Below are 22,385 nucleotides of genomic sequence, written 5' to 3' on the forward strand. Positions count from 1 at the left end.
TTGACTTCTGTTATGTTATACTGTCCCTAAAATCCTTCTTAATTTACCTGAACAGTTAAACTCTGTATCGCGACTTGGAGCTTTAAGAACCACCTTCCGTATAATGTTATCTGCCACTAGATTAACATTTGTGTACGTTTCAATGTTGTCTATAGATTTGTTGATGGCGTCGACCACTAAGGCAACTGCTGGGTAAGAACCTTGAGGAAATCCTGCATGGATGCTCAAAGGGTCCTGCTCACGCTTTATATAAAATTTGGCCTCAAGCACTGAAAAAGTATTCCATGTTCGGGGGTATTGGATCTCTGTTAGGGCGACCTCCCAATTCCCTTTCAAGTCTACGGGTTTAGCCAATTTCACTGTAAAATTAGAAATGTGATTGTCAGGGAACATGTCCTTTGAGATGTTGGACAGCAGTGTTATATAAAACGGGGATGTCTTCATCTTGGCGTCTACAACAACACACCATTGTACTCACACAACCTGCACAGAACTGGCCAACACCCATCTGTTAAGTTTCTCATGCTACCCTCGCCATTTGACAAAAACCTGCTGGTTGGCGCAGCTACCTTTGCTTTTGAGCATCTTTTCAACCCTATAGACCCTATGTGGATCATTAGGTACCTTCTGTAGCTCCTCCTTGTAAAAGACGCCCACCACCTTTTCCCCATCATAGTCCTTGAGCATGTAAATATATACATCCTCTTTAAGCTCCACACTTTTCACTATAAACATCTCATCACTAAAAGTCAGTTGGTAACCCTTTGTGAAAACCCCTTTTAATTTTGAAACCCTAACGTGGTCGCCTTCTTTTAAAAGCTGCTTCTTTACACCTGCGGCTTTCCAATTACCGTACACAGTTCTCCACACCTTTGACGAGTTATCTGCTGTTACATTTATAGGTGCCATTTTGATGGTTCTATGGTAAGTGATGGTATAAATATCTATAAAAGCTTGTAGAACATCCACATTTCAGTAAGTGTTCTGGGCTGTAAAATATCTCCACATCTTAGACTTCAAGGTTCTGTTAAAACGTTCTATAACGGCAGATTTTGCCTCAGTGTGCATTAGAAAATGTTTAACATTATGCTGTTTTAGTAATTTCTGAAACGTTCTGTTTAAAATCTCTTTTCTAGCATCTGTATATATCGAGCACCGTTACTGTGTTTTGCTAAATCTTGAAGACTGATTATGTCCGCCTGCCATTGATAATCTTCTTGCGCATTAACGATTGTAGTTCTTCTCTTAAACCGCTTCTGGGCGGGCTTCACACGATAACCATGTCTTCACCTGGGCTATGTTTACCAGCTCATTTTCAACTAGAGCCCTTCTAAGCAGTGTATCGGTACCCCCGAAGCTACTGACACCACTTGTATTGTAATAAAGCTTCCTTAACCCATTGCCCCCTCACATGTTATCAGCTGTTACAAGTCATGAAATGAAAGACAAATGTTTTGTGTAAGGCCATTATATTAAAAATAAAGAATATTAGCACAGCATAAACACAACATACTTTACAGTTTTCAGCTATTGGTCCTATGGGTGGAATTGCCGGACAACATTTTGACTTTTCACTACGCGTGCATAGTATGACACATGCTACATACATTACTAGGAGCCCCTCCTCTACTCGGCCTCAGCATCACCCATTTTGCTATTTTTCAGATGTGCACTCTATAGCTCTAGACACGACTTCCCTCTCACCCCCCTATAGCTTTGTACACTCAGGATACTGATAGCATTCATAAGCTCGTCCAGTTCTAGACCTGATAGTACAGAACCCTTATTTGTTAAATAATCATCGGTCAGAAGCTCCAAAGCTGTGCATAACACGGTCGTCAGCAGAAGTCTTAACTCACACATACATCCTTTGTGCACCCTCCAGTATTTATCCGGTGTAGGCATCCATGTGTTGATACACCATCTGGTTGTACATTCAGGAATGTTGCACAGCCCTGTAGCTGACTGTTCAGAAATGTTCAGGTACTGTAGAGTTACAGGGTGTATTTCAGCTATTCTTTCTTTAAGCAGCACATATACCATTCTGGCCAGCATATGTATCCAGGGTGTAACTCATAGCAATCTTGCAGCACGACACTCTGGTTCACGTCCTAAAAAGTGAGTAAGTATGTAACGTTAATTAACACTACCCGCGACCCCTGTATTTTTTAAAACACCTTTTTGGGGGGCTAAAGACCCCATTCTTCTATTGTTATAATAAATATCACACAGTTGTCTTTCTGTATCCCTTTCTATCAATCTTTTGTCAAAATAGGTACACATCCCCTGCATACATTTGAGTTTTGAGCAGGGCTCGCCCGTGTATCGGATCTCATCGACCGCTGCTGCCAAGACCTTAATCATGTCAGCATGGATATATTTCTTCACCGCGGACAACCCATACACCACGCTTAACAACTCATTTACCTTGTGAGGGTCTAACCTGCTACATATGTGTTGAATTGATCTTGCTGTGTGCGACTTGTATAGACACACGTGAGCCTCCTGCTGTGGTTCATTAATTTTATGCCCATAGCAGAGGTTATACTAGTCACGTTTAACACATGTTCACAACAGTCGCCACAAATCCTTTAACAGGCCATATGGCGTCATAGGGTATTCCCAGAGTTTCCTTTTCAAAATCGGTGCTATTGTAGGTACAAAAACATTTCTTACACTGCTCTTTGTTCCGGCTTGTAATACTTTCAGACTGTCTGAAACAGCTTAAACAGTAAAAATGTATGTTGTTAACCTCTGGCACAGAACCCTCTAACGCGTCTCTTTTTGAGGTTGTTTTCTACGGTTCAAACAGAAAGAAAAAGACAAACTATTAGTTAAAACCATTATATCAACGTATATATGATGAGTGTCTATATCGTTTTTTTTTACTAACCTCATCATTTTCGCTACACTCTGCGGCTGCTCTGAAATCTTGTGAGTCGCATCGGTCTATTGGTGTATAAGCGGTGTCGGAGTTTACATTTGTCGGCTGTGCGAAGACTGCCTCAGGATCAGAGTCCTCCTGAAAGGCCATATCTTCATAGACCGGCGAATTCGGTGGTGCTATACCTTCTTCATCATCTTCAGTGTCGGTGATTCCATCATTTAATTAATCTTTCGACGCCTCGCTGCCACTGCTGTCAGCCTTAATAGGTGATATTCAGTGCGGCAAATCCTTGAGGCCGAGATTTTCAAGCTGATATCAAAGTTCCTCTTGAAATCCGGTAACATCGGAACCCCCATGTTTAGGGACACCCGGCTGTGCATTCTCATCCAACACCAAAGATGATAGGGTATGATAATATCTATTGATAGTGTTCTGGGCCCCCGAGGAGGCAGCTTTCCTGGTGAGAGGATTGTATCTCTTCATAATGCCCTGACAATCTATTTCAGCTATGGGTCACAGTTTGCCATGAGGCTCTAGCTGACTCTTTATATGTATTCAATGGTTCAAAAAGGGCGTACTCCTCTACAACACATACCTGTCACCTGTCACATGCTCTCTTTGATGGGTCTGATACATTGAGGGGCTACACGTAACGCTAACCATGTGTCATGACCTTTGCAACATTTGCCCAGGCCCTCTTTTTGGATTAGCCAGCAGTGTGGAAGTTTGGCCTTACATTTCCAATGCTCCACCCTGTGAGGAGGCGCCCAAGCAGTCACTTGGTCCTGAATGTCTGACATGTCCAGACTGTACTCCTAGGCGCAGAAACGGTGTGCACCAGCAGGGCCTCCATTTTACACAACCCATAGGCCTAGACACAGGGGCTAGGACCATGACACGACTAACATGTGACCCCATGATTTCACAACCCATGTGACACCCCTACACCTACGTCACTTCCGGGGCGGGCTCTCACTGGGGACCAGAAGTCCCAGTAACGGATGTAATGTCATTTTCAAGGGGGCGGGCCAACTGTCACTTTGTAGTTTGATGAGGAAAGGTATCCCCTATTCTACCAAAGTATATCTAGGTAAGTAAATATGGAAGTAAAAACAGAAAAAACACACTTATGTAATATTAGGCACTGTAATACATGCAATTTTAATTTTGGTTCATATTATTGACCTTGATATGATGTCATTCAAGCCACCATTCTATTATGATCATGATGTAGTTTCACAAGTATCAATGTTTCGATGAGTGCAGCAGCATATAGTGAATGATCAATTGTCGTGTGAATTGCAACTTGCATACTCATGTTTTTAAAAAAAAATGTTATATACAGTATGGAGGAAGTTGCTGTATTTTATATTTTTACATTATAGAGAATGTTACTGTATTTTACTTTGGCAAAATAATACAAGGCGGTTTATTTTGCAAATGAAGGGTTTTCCACGAGCTCTGAAAAAGTCAAAGATCAAATACTTACGCCACCAATTACTAGAAAAAGAAACAAAGGAAAAATCTGAAAAGCTGGTACTTCTCAGGATAGGACACAGCACAGTCTGAAGTGAGCAGCAGAGTATTGATTGATTGCAGAATTGCCTACTGTGAGGTTAGACAGACCCTACAGCTTAATCCGATTTTATGATTCACAAATTTTGCATCATATTCCGCTATATGTTCACATTTTAGCTTTGCTTCCTTCTTTTGCCCAAAAAATGTTGCCTGGATATTGACTCCTATGCACAATCCTATGGTTCTATGGTTCTAAATGAAACAGCTTCAGGATCACAGCTGGGTGTAAAGGTGTTCAGGAACATTTTGTGTGGAGAAATGACGTGTTGGTGCACCATTGCCACACCCAATATGGATAGGTATATTATGGTTTCTGGGGAGAAGCACTCACCCCCATTGGGATGCTGTGGCACTAAGCACATCTGGAGCATAGTTATGGTGTGGTAGTATTCTGTAAGCTACTCATGGGGTTATAAAGATTTTCAGACATTTTCTGGATAATCATAGGTGAGAGATATATCTATTGGTGAAAGACTATGAGTTTCCACAATGAATGTAGGGAAGAAGCTCACTTGTGTGGGACCTCCTAGTTGATGAACATAGATTCTGAGCCTGTAGCTAGTGCTGTCAGATATCCATCAAACTAGGCAATCGTTTTCCTAGAATGCCTATTGTGCTACACACAGGATATTGACCAGGATTCTGTGGGAGATGAATAACTAATGTAGAGTATGAAGAGCTACTGAGCCTTAGCAGTATTGTGATATTTTAAAATATGCTATGGCATGTAAAACTATGCGTTGCTCTGCGATGTTACTTTGTTATGTTATGTTGCATCATGTTATCTATGTGTCATGGCTAGTAAATGTTATGAAGGAGAATAAAGCATGTAAACTCAAATCTGTAGGGTTATTTATCAACAGAATAGCCATTTATTTAGCAAATATGTATATAGCCTTATTCTAGTGCAAACTGATACCAATTGCTAATTACATCCAACTTGAAACACCATTTACATTGATAATAGACATGAAAATCCACGGTGGACAAATAAATAATTAATCATATAGCCCTGATATCACTGAGTTTAGTAAGTGCTGGCCCTTTAGGAATGGTGATCAATTTGTCGTCATTGTAAAGAGCCAATGCAACACTACTGGCAACACATGTTTCAAGGTTGGCACATCCTAATCTCTTCGCTCTTTGTATATGGTGTTTCAAGTTGGATGGAATTCATAATATAGGGCAGTTTGCACTAGAATAATGAATTCATATATATATTTGTTAAATAAATATATTTTTTGTATATAAATAACCTTGCCGATTGTGATTTACATGCATTTTCTTCCTTGATAACCTTTGCTCCCTGTGACTATCAGATTTTTGCTGCTAATTAGTCAGTAGGGTCACTGACTTCACGGGAAGGAGCACAACACAGGACCGCTTTCATCCGGCAGAGCCACTGAATAGGAATTATATCAAGTTGTGTTATGCTATATTATTTTACGTGCCATTTGCCTAGCACACATTCAGCCATTAGTAGGGCCTTGAAGTGACAGGTGTGAACTCTTTGCAGTCTCTTGAAAGAACGCGTTGAAAGACAAATAGATGTAATTGGTGTAGCCACATCTGGGGCTCATGAAAAAAATCTGATTATGTATTCCTCTTTAGCATTCCGTTGTGGATCCAGTAGCTGTAAACACCTGATGTAAGCTCAGAGTAAAAAAAATATTTGTATCCAGCTTTAACATCCAGGTTTCTTTATTACCAGTAATGCAACAGAATGACAGTTGTTTAGATATCTGTTGCTTCATGCCAAATATGAACACCTTTGTGTTGCTGAGGTCTAGACTGAGGCCATTATTGTCCTGTTTTGGTGTAAAAAGTTTGATACTTACACAAAAATTTAATATGGTATCAAGAGGTGTGTTTATAATATAGCTATTTTTGCAGCACACAGATCATCTTTTAAAGAAAACAACTGCAACTCTGCCAACGCTCACAAAGCTACTGTTGACCTTGTTAAGAAACAATCCATCTTGCATTATCCGTCACATCCCTCACTCAGTGGACTTGTCATCAACTTTGCAGCTTATGTTCTAAAACATTTGAACACATAAGAAACTCATTCCCAAACTCTACTGGTGGCCAAACCTCATTTGTTGTGACCGCTTTTTGTTGCCGAAAACCTTGTCTTTGGCCACTAATTGGTGGTTTCCCGGTCAGACAAGTTCAAACCCTCCTTCTTTTTAAGTTTGCGTGACCCCCAGATACTTGCCCATCAAATATTTTTTAGGATGTTGCAGTCACTGTGGAACCTGTCTTCAGCCAGATTCTTAATAGCTCATAGTTTGTGGCCACAGTTATTTCTATGTTCAAACAGGCCACTGCTTCGTCTCTGTTGCAAAAACCTACCACTAGCCAAAATATCCATCCCATTATGCTTGTTTAACCTCAAGCCAACATTCTTGAAAAATCAGTAGACTACCAACTCTCAAGACTCTTCGAAAATTCTGATACCTTTGATTACAGATCAATTGTGTTTCACCACATTTTGCTGCACCAAACACATAACATCAAGCTGACATAGAATGACAATGATGTCAAAACCTTTATTCTTTTAGAGCTCTCAATAGCATTTCACATTATAGACCATGTAACATTATTGCTCAGGCTTCCACATAATAGAGCCACTTTCTTCAATCTCAGATAGATTAGGGGTCAGATTTAGCAAAGGGTTTTACCCATTCTGTGTCTATGGGAAAATTCGTTGGTACATATGGCCCTTAGTCCTATAGAGTTCGAGGTCATTGAATGTCCAGGTTTCCAATCTAGAAAAGAATACACATTTGTACCAGTCAAAGGGAGAGGTAGTTGTGTTTTCTGAAAGAAAAGTGGGGGGTGGGAGCCATCATATTTATTGCTGGTAAGGGATGGTAGTGAAAGGCATTTCTCCATTGGGAAAATAGTTTCCAAGTGAAGGAAAAAGAAAAAAACGTGATAATGCTCCTTGCTCATTGTTTACACGAACACAATCAGAAATTCTGCATGAATACATTTTATTAATTGGCATACTCTAGGAGATCTGTGATTTTATGAATATAGGGCCAGATGTATCAAGCTTTTTTTGCATTCGCAAGCGGTGCAAATTGCAAAATTTGGCGTTTGTAAATGCAAAATTGCTTTTCACAATGTATGAAAGGCATGCGTAGTGCAATTTTAAGGAATCGCTGTTTTAGCGATTCCTTAAAATTGCGACCCCATTTAGAGAATCGCAAATTGCGATTCTCTAAATTGGAAATCGCAAATAGAGAATTCCTATTTGTGATTTCCAAAGCACATGTATCAAGCATTTTCTAAATGCAAATTGGGCATTTAGGAAATGCGATTACCACAAACTAAAGTTTGGTGGTAACCATATGCAAACTTTAAAAATGCATTGTAAATGCATTTTTTAAATTGACATGTAGCGCACACATGCCCCTAAGGCATGTGTGTGCTTCACATGTCTGTAAACATATTTGTGGGGTGCAGCAGATGGGGCCTTAGGCCCCCAGCACCCTGGGATTTGCATTTCCTAAATCGTGAATTCCTAACTGGAATTCTCAATTTGGGAAATGCAAAAACATTCGAAACAGGCCCATAAGTGCGAATAGGGTCTGATTCTCTATTTGCGATTCGGTAACAGCATTTGCGAATTTCAAGAAATCGCTATTACTGAATCGCAAAATTCATACATGCCATTTTACATTTCTTAAATAGCGATTTCTTAAAATTCGCTATTCAAGAAATGCAATTTGTTTTTTTGATACATCTGGCCCATAGTTTGTTATTAAACATTTCGTAGAAGCCTGCACAATAACCCTTTTCTTCCCTTAACAAAAGAGACCAAGGATATGCATATTTTATCAGCTATGGTGATGACGGAAATTGGCAATTTTTACACTGATGGGCCTTTCTGTTCCTTAATCAGTTCAAACAGCATAGTGCCCAGTCACCTGACCCTGTCTACACGTATATGAGGCTATGCCATATGGCTCAAGAGAACCTGCCAGGGCTTCCAGCAGAAACAATAGGGGTAACCCAATTGACATAGATAATTAAATCCCCGGATGCTACCAGGTGGGTCTGAAGGCTCTATGTGCTGTTTCTAAAACTCTAGAAACAGGGAACACTACACCACAAACAAGCCTGGGAAAGAGATACAGGGGTTGCGATGACAGTGGTCAAGTGAAAATGATGCTGTACACCAGCCCGCTTTGTATCAGTAAATCACAAGTATAAGATCATACCGTTTAAGTTCTTCCACCAAGCTTATTTCATGACTGCTAGACAACACAAGTTAATCCCTTCCAGGTCTCATAAATGCCCATGTTGTAGATCAGAATGGGCATATTTGTTTCCACCTTGCTTGGGCCTGCCTATCTATCCTCCAGCATTAGTACAAGGTCTTTCACATGCCATCTGACATGACTGGGCATAGGCTAGCACCAAAACCTGAAGTGGCACTTCTTAGTTATTTTAAATTACTAACAAATCTGACCCGTAGACATGCAGCTATGGTGCTTTTACTGGCCAAGTGGCAGATGACCATGAATTCGAGTAGAGTGACAGCCTTGAGTAAGGATGAGTGGATAAGGGACTATGGGCCAGATGTATGAAGAATCCACTTTGCAATTCTTTAATAGCAATTTTTTAAGAAATCGCTATTTCTGATTCTCAAAATGGCATGTATCATATTTGCGATTCGGTAATAGCGATTTCTTAAAAATCGCAAATGCTATTACCGAATCGCAAATAGCGATTCTGAGCCCATTCGCACCTGTAGGCCCATATTTGCGATTTTTTTGCATTTCCCAAATTGCTAATTCCTAACTGGAATTCGCAATTTAGGAAATGCAAAACCCCAAGGTGCTTGGGGCCTAAGGCCCCCACTGCTGCACCCCAAAAAAATATTTTAGGACATGTAAGGCGCACACATGCCAAAGGGGTATTTGTGCATTACATGTCAATTTTAAAATGCATTTTTAATGCATTTTTTAAATTTGCACATGGTTACCACCAAGCTCTACTTGGTGGTAATTGCGATTCCTTAATGCTTAATTCACATTAAGGAAAAGCTTGATACATGTGCTTAAGAAATCGCAAATAAGGATTCCTTATTTGCGTTTTCTTATTTAGAGAATCGCAATTTGCGATTCTCTAAACGGGCTCGCAATTTTAAGGAATCACTATTTTAGCGATTCCTTATTATTGCATAGCGACTGTCTTTCATACATACTGAAAGGCATTTTTGCATTCGCAAACGGCCATTCGCACCGTTTGCGAATGCAAAAACGCTTAATACATCTGGCCCCTAGTTACTTGCAATGATGTTCCGAATTGTATACATCTCTTCAACCTATCTCATCTAGACTCCAGTACATTTAAGGCTCCTTGGGGATTCTCTATGTTAGACCCTGACATTCCAGTCTAAAGAACTGAGAGGGGAAGTGGGGGATCTTTAATAGTGGAACAGATTACTCTATATATACTACTGGTTAATGTAAAGGTGTTCTTGGAATGTGTGACGTTTATTTCCCTATTGCACCCTATGATGTTCCTTAAAACCGTCCTTAGTTGTGAGTGGGTAGAGGGGTCATTTGCTTTATGATTATGGCATTGAGAGAGTAAAATAGACTGTTCTCGACTATGAATGTTTCACAAAGCCAACTAGTGTCTCCAGTATGATGATAAAGAGATGAGGCTGGTAAGTGGTTAAACCAGCTTTATTGATACACACTCGCAGTGTTCCCATCCTTTCAGCAACTTTCATTCTAGGAATCCTCACAACTCCACATTCCAGAATCCCCAATACATTAATTGCAGATGCACATTCTCCACATATACTCTTTCCTTCACAAAACAAAACTGAGTGCACCACTATACTGTAATGTCAAAGAAAAAAATAAATCAGACAAACCACAACAAACAAATGCCAGATATAGGGACAAGAAATGGAGCTTGCACACCACACTGCTCAAGAAATAATCCTTAAATTGTGGAGGGAAGTGTCTTGGCCTGACTGAGGAAAAAATACACCATACACAACAATTTTACTGTACACAAAAGAAGATTTTAAGTCCGACACAATAGGCAGTACACCTGTATTTCACACTTCCCCATCTTCTAACATCAGCATGTGTTCTCTCACTTCCTTGGCATGTTTAGGCGTGGAGAAGAAACACTCCCACCCTTTAGAGTGAAAACAGGTTTCTTATCTTGAACAAAAGCACCAGTCTTCTCAGTCAACTTCCTTCCAAATCCTTTATCGTCATACTTACTCTGCAAAGCACTAAGCACATCCACCACCTTGCCCAACCTAATCACATCTACCTGCTTCTGGCCCAACCATTCCAAAAATGCTACCTTTCCCCTCAGTAATGTAAATGCACCCACCTCTGCTGATATCTGGCATTGTCCTGTGCTTCCACACGATATCTCTTGTGACCTCCTTCTGGTTCACTTTATTTATAAGAGCCATCTGCAACTGATCTTTCATTACACATTTAAGCCCATACCTTTGCTGTGGGTATGATATAAAAGATATTTTGACTGGTTGGATCTCAATACCACTTAAGAACTCCCTACAGTCAATAACTACGCATTTATAGACATTATTGAAAAATATGGCATTGGGCCATTTCGACAAATAATGCAAACATTAGAGGGCATATTTGGGAAGCCTGCCCAACACCCAAAGAGTCCCAAAATCCAAAGGCAGCCCAAAGGAATAGCAGAACATGCCACAGGAGACACCTACAATGGTACAGTCACCTGCGTCTTGTCACTCAAAGCACACATGTTGCAATGTCTTGCATAATGTTCAATGGCCTAATCAATACTACGTTACCATAAATCTTACCTGACCCTTTGATTCATAGCACAGATTCCAATGTGCCCCTCGTAGGCAAGGTCCAGAACATTCCTTTGTAAACTTTCTGGCACCACAATGCCATAAAACACCATCAATGACCAACAGCTCCTCAGTGACATGGCCAAAAGCAGCAAATGTCCCAACCTTGGCCAAACCCGGGCCATAAATTACATGACCTCCTGTAACACAACATCCTTAGTCAATTCTTCCATCCATTTCTCAGACAAAATATTCTGAGTAATCTGGCCAACTTTATTAGCTGTGCACACCATCTCAACGTCCTCATTCTCCTCAACACTGAACTCATCCACTTTTAATGGCAAGCTAAAGAGACAATCAGTGGCAAAATTGCTTGACCCAGCTACACATTTCAGTTTGTACTGAAACTCCTAAACAATACTGCCACTCTTGGTACTGAACAGATCTACCAAGGGTTTATGATCAGTACGCAAACTAAACCCGCTGACATACACAAAATTGCTGATATGTTGAACACCCCATCACATTCCAATACCTCCCATCTCAATAGTGGAATAAGTAGGCACGGCCTCACGTGGAGCCCTATAGGCAAAAGCAGTGATCTCCTAATTTCCCATAACTTGTGTCTGTAGAAACAACAAATTGTATAGTTTTTATAACTCAGACTTTAACTCCTGCCTTAAATTTTAAGGACCCCCTCTTTGACTTATGAACAGAATGGATGGCACCATACTTCAAAACAACATGGCGTTAAAAGCCCCTCATTTTGCCAAGCTTATCCCAGAAAACCTCATGGCAATCATCTACCTACCACCATTCATCCAGTTCACATACTTAAACATGTCCAACTTTCAACACATTTTTCAATTTAGCACAGCCAACACACCCTTCACCCAACATACATTTCCTTGAAATTAGCTGATGAGGATGTTTAGGATCCAATATCATTTTCAATTCATCTTGATCATCCCAACAAAAAAGTTAGACCCATTTATTGCCACATACACAGTAACCATGACAACACAATTCTCAACCATCAGCTCAGCTTCAAACTTGCCAACCTCCTCAACCTTTTACCTCCATATGCAAAATTTATAGCACCTCCCTCGCCCTTGTATCTTCTGCCTCATTGATCAATGTGATGTGTGACCCAGAGTGAGCCATCATTTTAAAAGGGTGGATTTCTCTTCCTTAATGCACTTATGGGTGTTACCTCCACCATGCACTGTTTGTCCAGACTCAATGTTACTGCGTCATAAATGTGACCGATATCCCTTTGCTGAATTACAAGTTCCATAGGCTATAATGTAATTGTAATAGAGCGAATGGGATATCTGTCACGTTTGTGATGGAGAAACCCCCTCCTCCAAACTCTAAATCAGACCCACAGTCTTATTCATCAGTGCACATACCCTTATCCAATTATTTCCCAGTGTTCTTTTTCTTAGAGTTAGGTCTGACAGCAATGTTGTACACACAAGCAAAATTACTTTTCTTCCCGCATTTAAAACATGTAAGTTTTAGAGCTTGGCATTCCTTTGATTTGCTAACATAAAATTTGCTTCAACACCGGAAACAAATTACAATATTTTTATCTTTGTATACTGTTGGATGAACTAGTGTCAGGGTTAATTTGAAACTGATTGCCATACACTCTGTTATTACGCTTCTCACCAAATCTGGACACATACTTGACCTCTTTTTGACTCACACACACACTCACTTCTTGCAAGTACATCTCAGAATGCTCCATATTTTAACAACATAATGCATCCTTAATGATCTCATCATGGAGATCGCATTAACTGCATTTATAGCCAATGTTCTCAAAGCTGCAAAAAAGTCAATAATAGACTTTCCTACAAACTGTACCCTCTGCAAGAACTTGTGAAATTGCAACACAACATTTGTCTTGAGGTTAACTCTTTTGTTTTGAATTTTCAAGAGAAGCATTCTCATCCATTATTTCACTGACATTGCCTTTATCATCAACATGCACCCTAACTATTTCCACTGGTAATGTTTCCAAAACAGATCTCCTCTCCGAACGTAAATTGCAAATTAGAAAAGCCTTTTTCTTTTTAGAAGTAAATGTGTCTTCATCAATGGCTTCTAAATAAGGTTCAAAAGCTTCACATCATTGTTCCCAACTCAAAGGTGGGGTACCAGAGGTGTCCATGAATGGAGGAGGAGCTGCAATTCTCTCCATGACCACACAGGGTGAGTTGCTGCCAAAATAAAGAAAGTATATGGTAAAAGTCCTCACACTTGGAAATGATAGTTGTTACTATGGTTAATACACCAAATACCATGAAGAGTGCCTGTCACTGATTGGCAGGGAAAAGAGACACCAAATAACCAAACTGAGATGTAAGTGAAATGAGTTCTATATCACTTATGATTATACACTCAAGATGGAGCCTGTTCACCAATCCTTCTACAGGAAATAGGCCTTATGATCAACGTGACCTTACTCAGTGATTTTCCACAGGAAATAAGCCTCAGAACACATACCCAAGATGGCATCCTTGCTCATGTCATCCAGCAGTGACATATATAAGATGATCTTTCCACAGGAACTAGGCCTTGCGCTCGTCGCCTTGCTCTGCGATCTTTCCACAGGAAATGGGCCTAAGAGCACACATCCAAGAAAGCGTCCTCGCTGATGTGGTCCAGCAGTGGCACGCACAGGATGTCCGACAGTGCACACCAAAAACTGTGATCAACTAAAGCACTATGTTGGCACAGGAGTACTTTCCCCCAAAAGGCACACCCAAGATGAAGTGTGGAGATTCTAGTCTTCAGCTTCGACTGGGCCAGCTCTTCTGCAAAATGGACAGCAACACTAGTGCTTACTTGTTGCAATTAAATAGAAGAGGATGATAAATGCTGAAACCAGCCTTTTTGATACAATAGCCAGGGGTGCCCTGATTCTGGTAGCAATTGCTAATCCAAGGATCCTCACAACCCACATTCCAGAGTCCCCAGTGCATGATTTGGAGATACACATTTAGCATACATGATAAGCCTGGGACTTCCAACATGTAATGTATCATGGCTAAAGATCCTGGAGAGGTGATGTACTGATTGTGTGACACTTGTAATGTTGCCAAAGTTTGTATCTAGTATTGAATCAGATTCAAGAACACACATAGGATGTGTAAGATATCACAGTTTTCTGCATCCTTTCTCCAGCATTTTGGGTCAGAACTCATGTGTGGCAACTGTAATCTTTTAGGAGACAAGTGCCAATTATGTAGGATCTTAAAACAGCTAAGCGTTAACCTGCCTTTTTGAAGTGCTTTATCATGGAAGAATGAAATATCATGCCATATACTGTCTTCAAACTGCATTACTCTTGCCACCTGTTTCGAAGTATTGTTGCTCTTAGTAGAGAGCATGTGATTTCCATTATGGAGCTATATAGACCAGCAATCATTCCTTTATACTGTTTGTACATTTTTAAGTATTTAAATATTGAGGATGTGAAGTGGGTGTTTAAGTGGTTTAAATTTGGCCTTTACAGAGTGAGATAATTAGTTGCACCACTGCAATATTGCTAAATTACATTTTTTTCTAAGGCAAACGTTTTCAATTGTCCGTCTTTCTGAAGATTATCAAATGTGTGTATACTGGCATTTTTCCATTCTCTGCAGTGGAGTGCTTTACTGTCAATCTTATGTTGTATATTGTCTCTTATAGGGACATTTAAATGTATTTGGGATTCAGTTTGCACACTTCTGTCTTCTTTTCTCCATGAACAATTGGTTGCATGTATAACAGGAATTAGGGCCGGAATTAGAACTTGGCAGAGGGGTTACTCCATCACAACAGTGAAGGATATCTTGTCCGCCAAAATCTAAATGCCATTGTTTTCTATTGTATTTAGATTTTGGCGGACGGGATGTCCATCGCAGTTGTGACAGAGTAACGTCTCCACCGAGATCTAAATCAGGCCCTTAGCCTTTCAGATGAATTAAGATCTCCATATGCCAAGTCCATTTCACCCTTGCAGACAGTTCATGTGTCTTAATTTTGACCCATCTTAGTTTTTTTTCATTACCAGTCACTAATCTTCAGCCGTGCCATTTGGTACACTAGGTAGTACATTGTCATATGTGGCAGGCGCAATCCACTACTCAGGGCTTCATTACGACATTGGCAGTAAATCCTGCTTACTGCCACAGTGACCATGCCATAACAAACCATTGTGGAGGCGAACATCCGTTCACCATATTATGACACACACACACTAAACCAACAGAATACTGCCACAAACACATATAAAGTGTCTGTACGAACACCCATAACGTCACGCCAACAAAACAACGCCCTCCACATTATGACCCACGAATCACTACAGCAGACATTCAACGGTGGTAAACCATTGGTGGTACAAACCAGCGCGGTCAGTATGGCCACCCAAATACAAAACAACACAACATTGGCCAAAACCTAAACCACACACCTGACACTGATACACACACAACACAGTACAGTACTATAAAAAAAGACACCCACATTACTCACAACTCTTTACGAACACGAAAAATAGCCAAGAGGAAGCCACGCAAATCTCAGCAACAACTACACACACCGCAAACACCCATCCATACTTCATGCAACCAACACCCCACCACTTTATACAACACCCACTGCACAACACACACCGCACAACACCCTTGTCTCCACAAAGGCACCCCCATTTCACAGATGAGGAGTTGCGGGTCATTGTGGAGGAAATGATCAGGGTAGAGCCACAACTGTTTGGAGCACAGGTACAGCAAATACCCATTGCAAGGAAGATGTAGCTATGGCGCAGAATCGTGGACAGGTTGAACGCCATTCAACAGCATCCAAGAACAAGGGACAACATCAGGAAGAGGTCGAATGACCTACGAGGGAAGGCATGTTCCATCGCAGCAAGGCACCAGCTCGCCATCCAGAGAACTGGCAGCGGACCCCCACAACTGACAGCATGGGAAAAGCAAGTCTTGGCAATACTGCATCCTGAGGGACTCACTGGAGTAGCCGGAGGACTGGACACTGGTGAGTCCAAATTTACTACCTATCCCCCCACATACCTGCATGCCACCACCACCCCTCACCCTGACACCCATCACTCCACTTTATCCCACACAGTGCACCACCTCAATTGACTAACCTCAATGCCAAGGCCTGAATGCCATACCCACTGCATGCACATTCCTGCCAGCCCTGCATGTACACCCACCACCAATGTATGCACAGCATGGAGAGCTAAAAATCCCACAATACATCACCATCTACAAACAAAGGTGGCAAGGCAACAGCAACGATACAGGGGAAGCTTGGGATGTTCAAAATGTCACAGGCATGTAACATAATGCACTACTTACATCCCCACAGGTGCCCCAGCCAATCTCAGCGGTGAGGAGGTACCAGAGCTACTCAGTCCCCCAACAGAAAAATGCCCCCAGTGATGACAGTAACTCTGGACTTCTGGATCTGGATGAACTACCTGGCCCATCAGGGACCACTGGTCAGTCGGCAACACCAGCCCACACCCACTCCACCACAGAGCCACCCCCCTCAGTATCCAACACCACAGCAGCCACCCAACGTCCCCAGACCTTTGTCTCCTCATGTCAATCAGCAGTGTGCCCACCTGTACAAGGACCCCAGTCCACACCAAGACAATCAGGGTCCTGGGGTCAGTGGGCACAGCATTCAGGGGACACAGGCACAGGGGGCCAGGGGCGGTCTGAGGACAGCTGTGCACCAGGGGGAGGACAGGCCCAGGGAACCGACTGGCCAGGAGGCACTCACCAATGTCCTGGGGGCTTACCAACAATCCCAGGACAAGATGGGTCAGTTTCTAAACATCATGCAGGAGAACCAGCAGCTGCAGGAATTACATCATCAGGAGATCAGGAAAGATTTGCAGGCCCTCAACACCACCATGGTCTCTATCGCAGGGGTGCTGGCTGATATGGCCAACATCATGCACACCAGCGGCACCTTCTACTAACCATTCAACTGAACAGCCCTCCACATCTGCTGCAGCTAGTGGACAGGAGGCCCTGCCACAGTAACCGCAGGGCACCAGCATTCCCCCCTGCAGAAGGTGAACCACCCCGCAAACATTCCCTGTGACCCAGACAGATGCCAGAGATACTTGCCAAGACCAAGACCACCACCAGGAAATGAGACCCTCCTGAATGTTCCCCTTATGTTCCACCCTGTCACTTTGTCCACATTGAACTTCCATTGCTCCCCTTCCTATGACCCCTTGGACACTGGACCTGTGCTACAAACAGACTGGACCAATACCCTGGACTTTCCTCTACCATCACCCCAGTCCATTGCACTATTCCTCCTATATTTTTCACTTCAATTAACACCCTTGAACACAACTTGAGTGATAGTGCTTTATGTGACGAAAATGTGCAAGAATATCAACAGTTACATCTTGTGCAATTGTCCTGAACTTTGTGATTATATACAAATAATGACCTGTAGCTGTCTGTAGTGGGAAGCAGCCTAAACAATGATGGCAGAACAATGAGGGCCGTTGTCCACGAAAGTGGAACAACAATTTCCTGAACAACAACCCTGTTTTCCTCTGGCTGACCACGCATGTCCATAACAACGAACATGCATGGTTAAGGCAGAGGAAAACAGACTCTGGATCAGAGAGGACCTTGTCAGGTCAGTGGGGCTGGGATAGGGTTGGGGGGGTAGTATTAGGGGTGGGGTTGTAATTATAGGTGTTAGGGGGGGGTGGGCAGTCGTGGTAGTTTTAGGAGTGGGGTGGGTGTTGTGGTAGTTTAGGTTTTAGGGGCGGGGTGGGGTGGATTTAGGTTTTAGGGGCAGGGGTGGGGGGTTGCAGTAATTTTAGGGGTGGGGTGGGGGTTGGGGTGGTTTTAGGTTTTAGGGGTGGGTGTCACGGTGATTTTAGGGGCGGGTGGGGAATTGGGGTGGTTGATAATGTTTTAGGGGTGGGTGTTGCTGTTGTTTTAGGGTGGGGTGAGGGGTTGGGGTAGTTTAGGTTTTAGGGGTGGGGTGGGGTGGGGGATCACAGTCATTTTAGAGGTGGGGGTGGAAAGTTGGGGTGGTTTTAGGTTTTAGGGCTGGGGGGTTGCGGTAATTTTAGGGGCGAGGTGGGGAGTTGGGGTGGTTTTAGGTTTTAAGGGTGAGGGGGTCGGGGTAGTATAGGTTTTAGGGGTGGGGTGGAGGTCGGGGTAGTTTTAGGTTTTAGGGGTGGGGTGGTTTTAGGGGTGGGGTGAGGGGGTTGGGGTAGTTTTAGGTTTTAGGGATGGGGTGGGGTGGGGGGTCGGGTTCGTTTAGGTTTTGGGGTGGGGTAGGGGGTTGGGGTAGCTTTATGTTTTAGGGACGGGGTGGGGGGTCAGGGGGTCAAATGCTGGAATCATGCATGTCATTCCACTCATGCCTTTACCAAGAATGTCTTTACAATGAAAAATCATTGTTAAGACACTCGTGGTAAAGGCATTAGCGGTAACAACGCTGTCATTGTTCCGACTGCGTTGTTCAGGCATGCATGGTTCCAGCATGAGTTGTTCCGACATACATTCGTCTGTAGTCATCATATCAGTACACAGTTGTAATAACACCATCTGCAAATTGAAAAGGCATAGGTGACAGTCATTTGAGGTGCAAAGGAAGTGACTGTCATCATGCTACAACCACACTGAAAAGATAAATAATCAGAGGAATGGTCAGATCCACTTTCTTACCTGTGTGTCATTGGAAGTACTGTCGTATTACTGATGTCTTGTTGTCAACATCCTCATCCTCTGCCTCCTCATCCTCACTGTCCTCAGATTCCACTGCTGCCACAGGAGCAATTTCACCCTCATCCTCCTGCAGATAGGGCACATGACGTTTGAGGGCCAGGTTGTGAAACATGCAGCATACAACAACTATCTGGCAGACCATCTCAGGGGAGTAGCACAGGGTTCCACCCGTCAGATGGAGGCATCTGAAACTGGCCCTCAGGAGGCCGAAGGTTCGCTCAATTATCCGCCTGGTTCGCCCATGAGGATCATTGTACCGATTCTCAGCCCCTGTCCTGGCATTCCTCACAGGGCTCAAGAGCCAGGACAGGTTTGGGTAGCCAGAGTCACCTGCAACAATTGAGATACAGACATTAGCCTTGCACAATGGTATGGGGGATGACTCCTAAAGGCATGCACTGGCATGCATTGAGTGGGGACTCAGGCTCACCTATTAGCCACACCCTGTGCCTCTGTAATATTTGGAATATGTCCCATTGCATAGACTCCAGCCTTCACAGTGGCCAAATATTCAACTTGGGGGAAAGTGATGTAGCTGCACATGTGTTTGAGCAAGGCATACAAAACCCTTGCCAGCACTATTGAGAACACTGGCTGTGACATTCCTGCTGCCAAGCCCACTGTTACTTGAAAATAACCAGTTGCAAGGAAATGGAGCACAGATATTACTTGCACAAGAGGGGAGATCCCAGTGGGATGACGGATAGCTGATATCAGATCAGGCTCCAATTGAATACACAGCTCTGTGATTGTGGCTCTGTCTACTCTATAGGTGAATATTATGTGTCTGTCCTCCAGTGTAGCCAAGTCCACAAGGGGTCTGTACAAGGAATCTCCTCCTATTCCTCCGCAGTGATAGGTATCCAAGGGACACAAATGTGAGAAGGGTGTCACAAACTGAACAATGGAACCACCACCTCACTGTAACAGAGCATGTATGCAATTGGACAATGTAAATGACACTGGGGGTTATTCTAACTTTGGAGGAGGTGTTAATCCGTCCCAAAAGTGACGGAAAAGTGACGGATTTACCACCAGCCGTATTACGAGTCCATTATATCCTATGGAACTCGTAATACGGCTGGTGGTATATCCGTCACTTTACCGTCACTTTTGGGACGGATTAACACTCCTCCAAAGTTAGAATAACCCCCCCTGTATGTACAATTGAGAGCAATGACGCAGTTTCCAATTTCAGATTGTTGACCACCACCATAAAATGATGACCGCCTGTCCTGTTTGTAGGGACAGGTGAAAGTGATGTAATTCCGCCAGAGTTGGGCATCATGGCGGAAGGCGGTCTTGCACCGCTGTGCTATTCCTCATTGGGTTACATGGGGCTCTATGGAGTACAGTGTCCAATGAGGATCACCGGCAGCGGTGACGGTGTACACCGCTGCAGACGTGACCGCCATTTTCTGTCTACAACCTCACTTGATGCCTGACTTTTCACAGGACAACACCTCCACTGCGTGTACTGCTGTGACCTGTGTCTGGAACCTACCATGGCCCACACAAGGGAGAAGGCTCCTGTCTTCACTTTAGAGGAGTTGGAGCGCCTGGTGGATGGGGTCCTACCCCTGTATGGACAGTTGTATGAGCCTCCAGACCAACAGATGAGTACACTATGGGGACGATGCATGCGGCAAGGTTGCATGGAGATGTGTGAGCTGGCAGTGTGTCATTTAGGTGGTGGGGCATGTCTGGTGGTAGTGTACATGTAGGACTCCGGGTGATGTGTGTGCCAATTGAGGAGAAATGGTATTTGTGGGCCACATGTGTGTGTATGGTTAATGGTGTTCTCCTGTCTGTATTACCTCTGCAGGTCAGCGCCCCTCAAAAGAAGGGATTGTGGCATGCCATCGCCAAGTACGTGCGGACCCTGGGGGTCTATAGCAGGCAGAGCACCCACTACAGGAAAAGTTGGGAGGACCTGAGACGCTGGGCCCCCAAGACCGCGGAGGCCCATCTGGGGATGCTCTTCCAACGAGGGAGGGGTCCTAGGCAGAACCTGACCCCCCTTATGGGCTGCATATTGACGGTGGCCTACCCAAAGCTGGATGGGCGCTTGAGGGCAGCACAGCAGCCACCAGGGGGTGAGTACAGTGTATGTAACGACTATCTTTGTTGCCTGGAATGGGATCCTGGTGGTGGGTTTCAGTTAGTGGGTGCCCACTTTATGTCAGCTCCAACATTGCTTCGTGGTCCAGCTCAAGGTAAATGGGTGTATGGCCAAATCTTGTTAACCTGCTAGGTGGCGTTCCATGTCAGACAGGGCTTAGTGGGTCCCAGGAGGGGTGCAGATGGAGGTGGTTGGCTATCATCTTGCTGTGGTACCTAGCCAATGAAATGCCAGTGTGGTGCATAGTGCTGCATCTTGATCCCTGTGTCTGATAGTAATGTCTATGCCATCTGTGGTGTTGGTGCTTTAATTGACCCAGTGATCCCTTTCCCTTCCCCTCCTATTTTCTTCTGTCATCCTGTCCATGTGTACATTAGCATCATCTGGCAGAAGAGCAGGGGCACCGGTGACTGAGAGAGCTGCATCCCAGAGGAGGCAGAGTCCACTTATGCAAAGGGGACCAGTGGGACAGAGGGAAATGGAAGCACCATGACGTAGACAGGAGGTGACAACACTGACTCTGATTCCTTTTCCGATGGAAGCTCCCTGGTGGTGGCGGACACCTATAGAATCACCCCAGCTACAGGTACAACACAACCCCCTGTACCAGCACTGCCCTCCCAGTAGCCCCCCAAAGAGTTGCCCGTCCCCGCTCACCCAGGAGGGTGGGCATCTCCTTCACCCCATGCACCTCAGGCCCTGCCCCAGTGAGCCCTGTTGCCCTCAGTGAGGAGGCTATTGACCTCTTGAGATCCATCTCTGTAGGGCAGTCAACCATAGTAAATGTCATCTAGGGGCTGGCATCCCCGATGCAGCAATGCAATGCCTACCTGGAGGGCATCCACAGTGGGTTGGCCGCCCTAGAGTGATCGTTTCAGACTCTGGCCTCCTCTCTGATGGCAGCCAGTGTCTCTGTTCCTATCGTCCCCCCTCCTACTACCACTTCCCAGTCCCAGTCTCCTCAACCCCAACCCATTCCATGCACACATACAGACAAGCATGCACACAAAACATCACACAAGAGTGTTACAGACAAACACAGGCAGCACACTTCAGGCCACAAGCACTCACACAAACAACAGACAATTACACACACAACAACATCCACTGCCTCCACTGTCTCCCCCTCCTCCTCCTTCTCCTTCCTCACAGTCACATTCGCACTCA

Source organism: Pleurodeles waltl, chromosome 11 (assembly GCF_031143425.1).
Source record: "Pleurodeles waltl isolate 20211129_DDA chromosome 11, aPleWal1.hap1.20221129, whole genome shotgun sequence".
Taxonomy (NCBI): Eukaryota; Metazoa; Chordata; class Amphibia; order Caudata; family Salamandridae; genus Pleurodeles; species Pleurodeles waltl.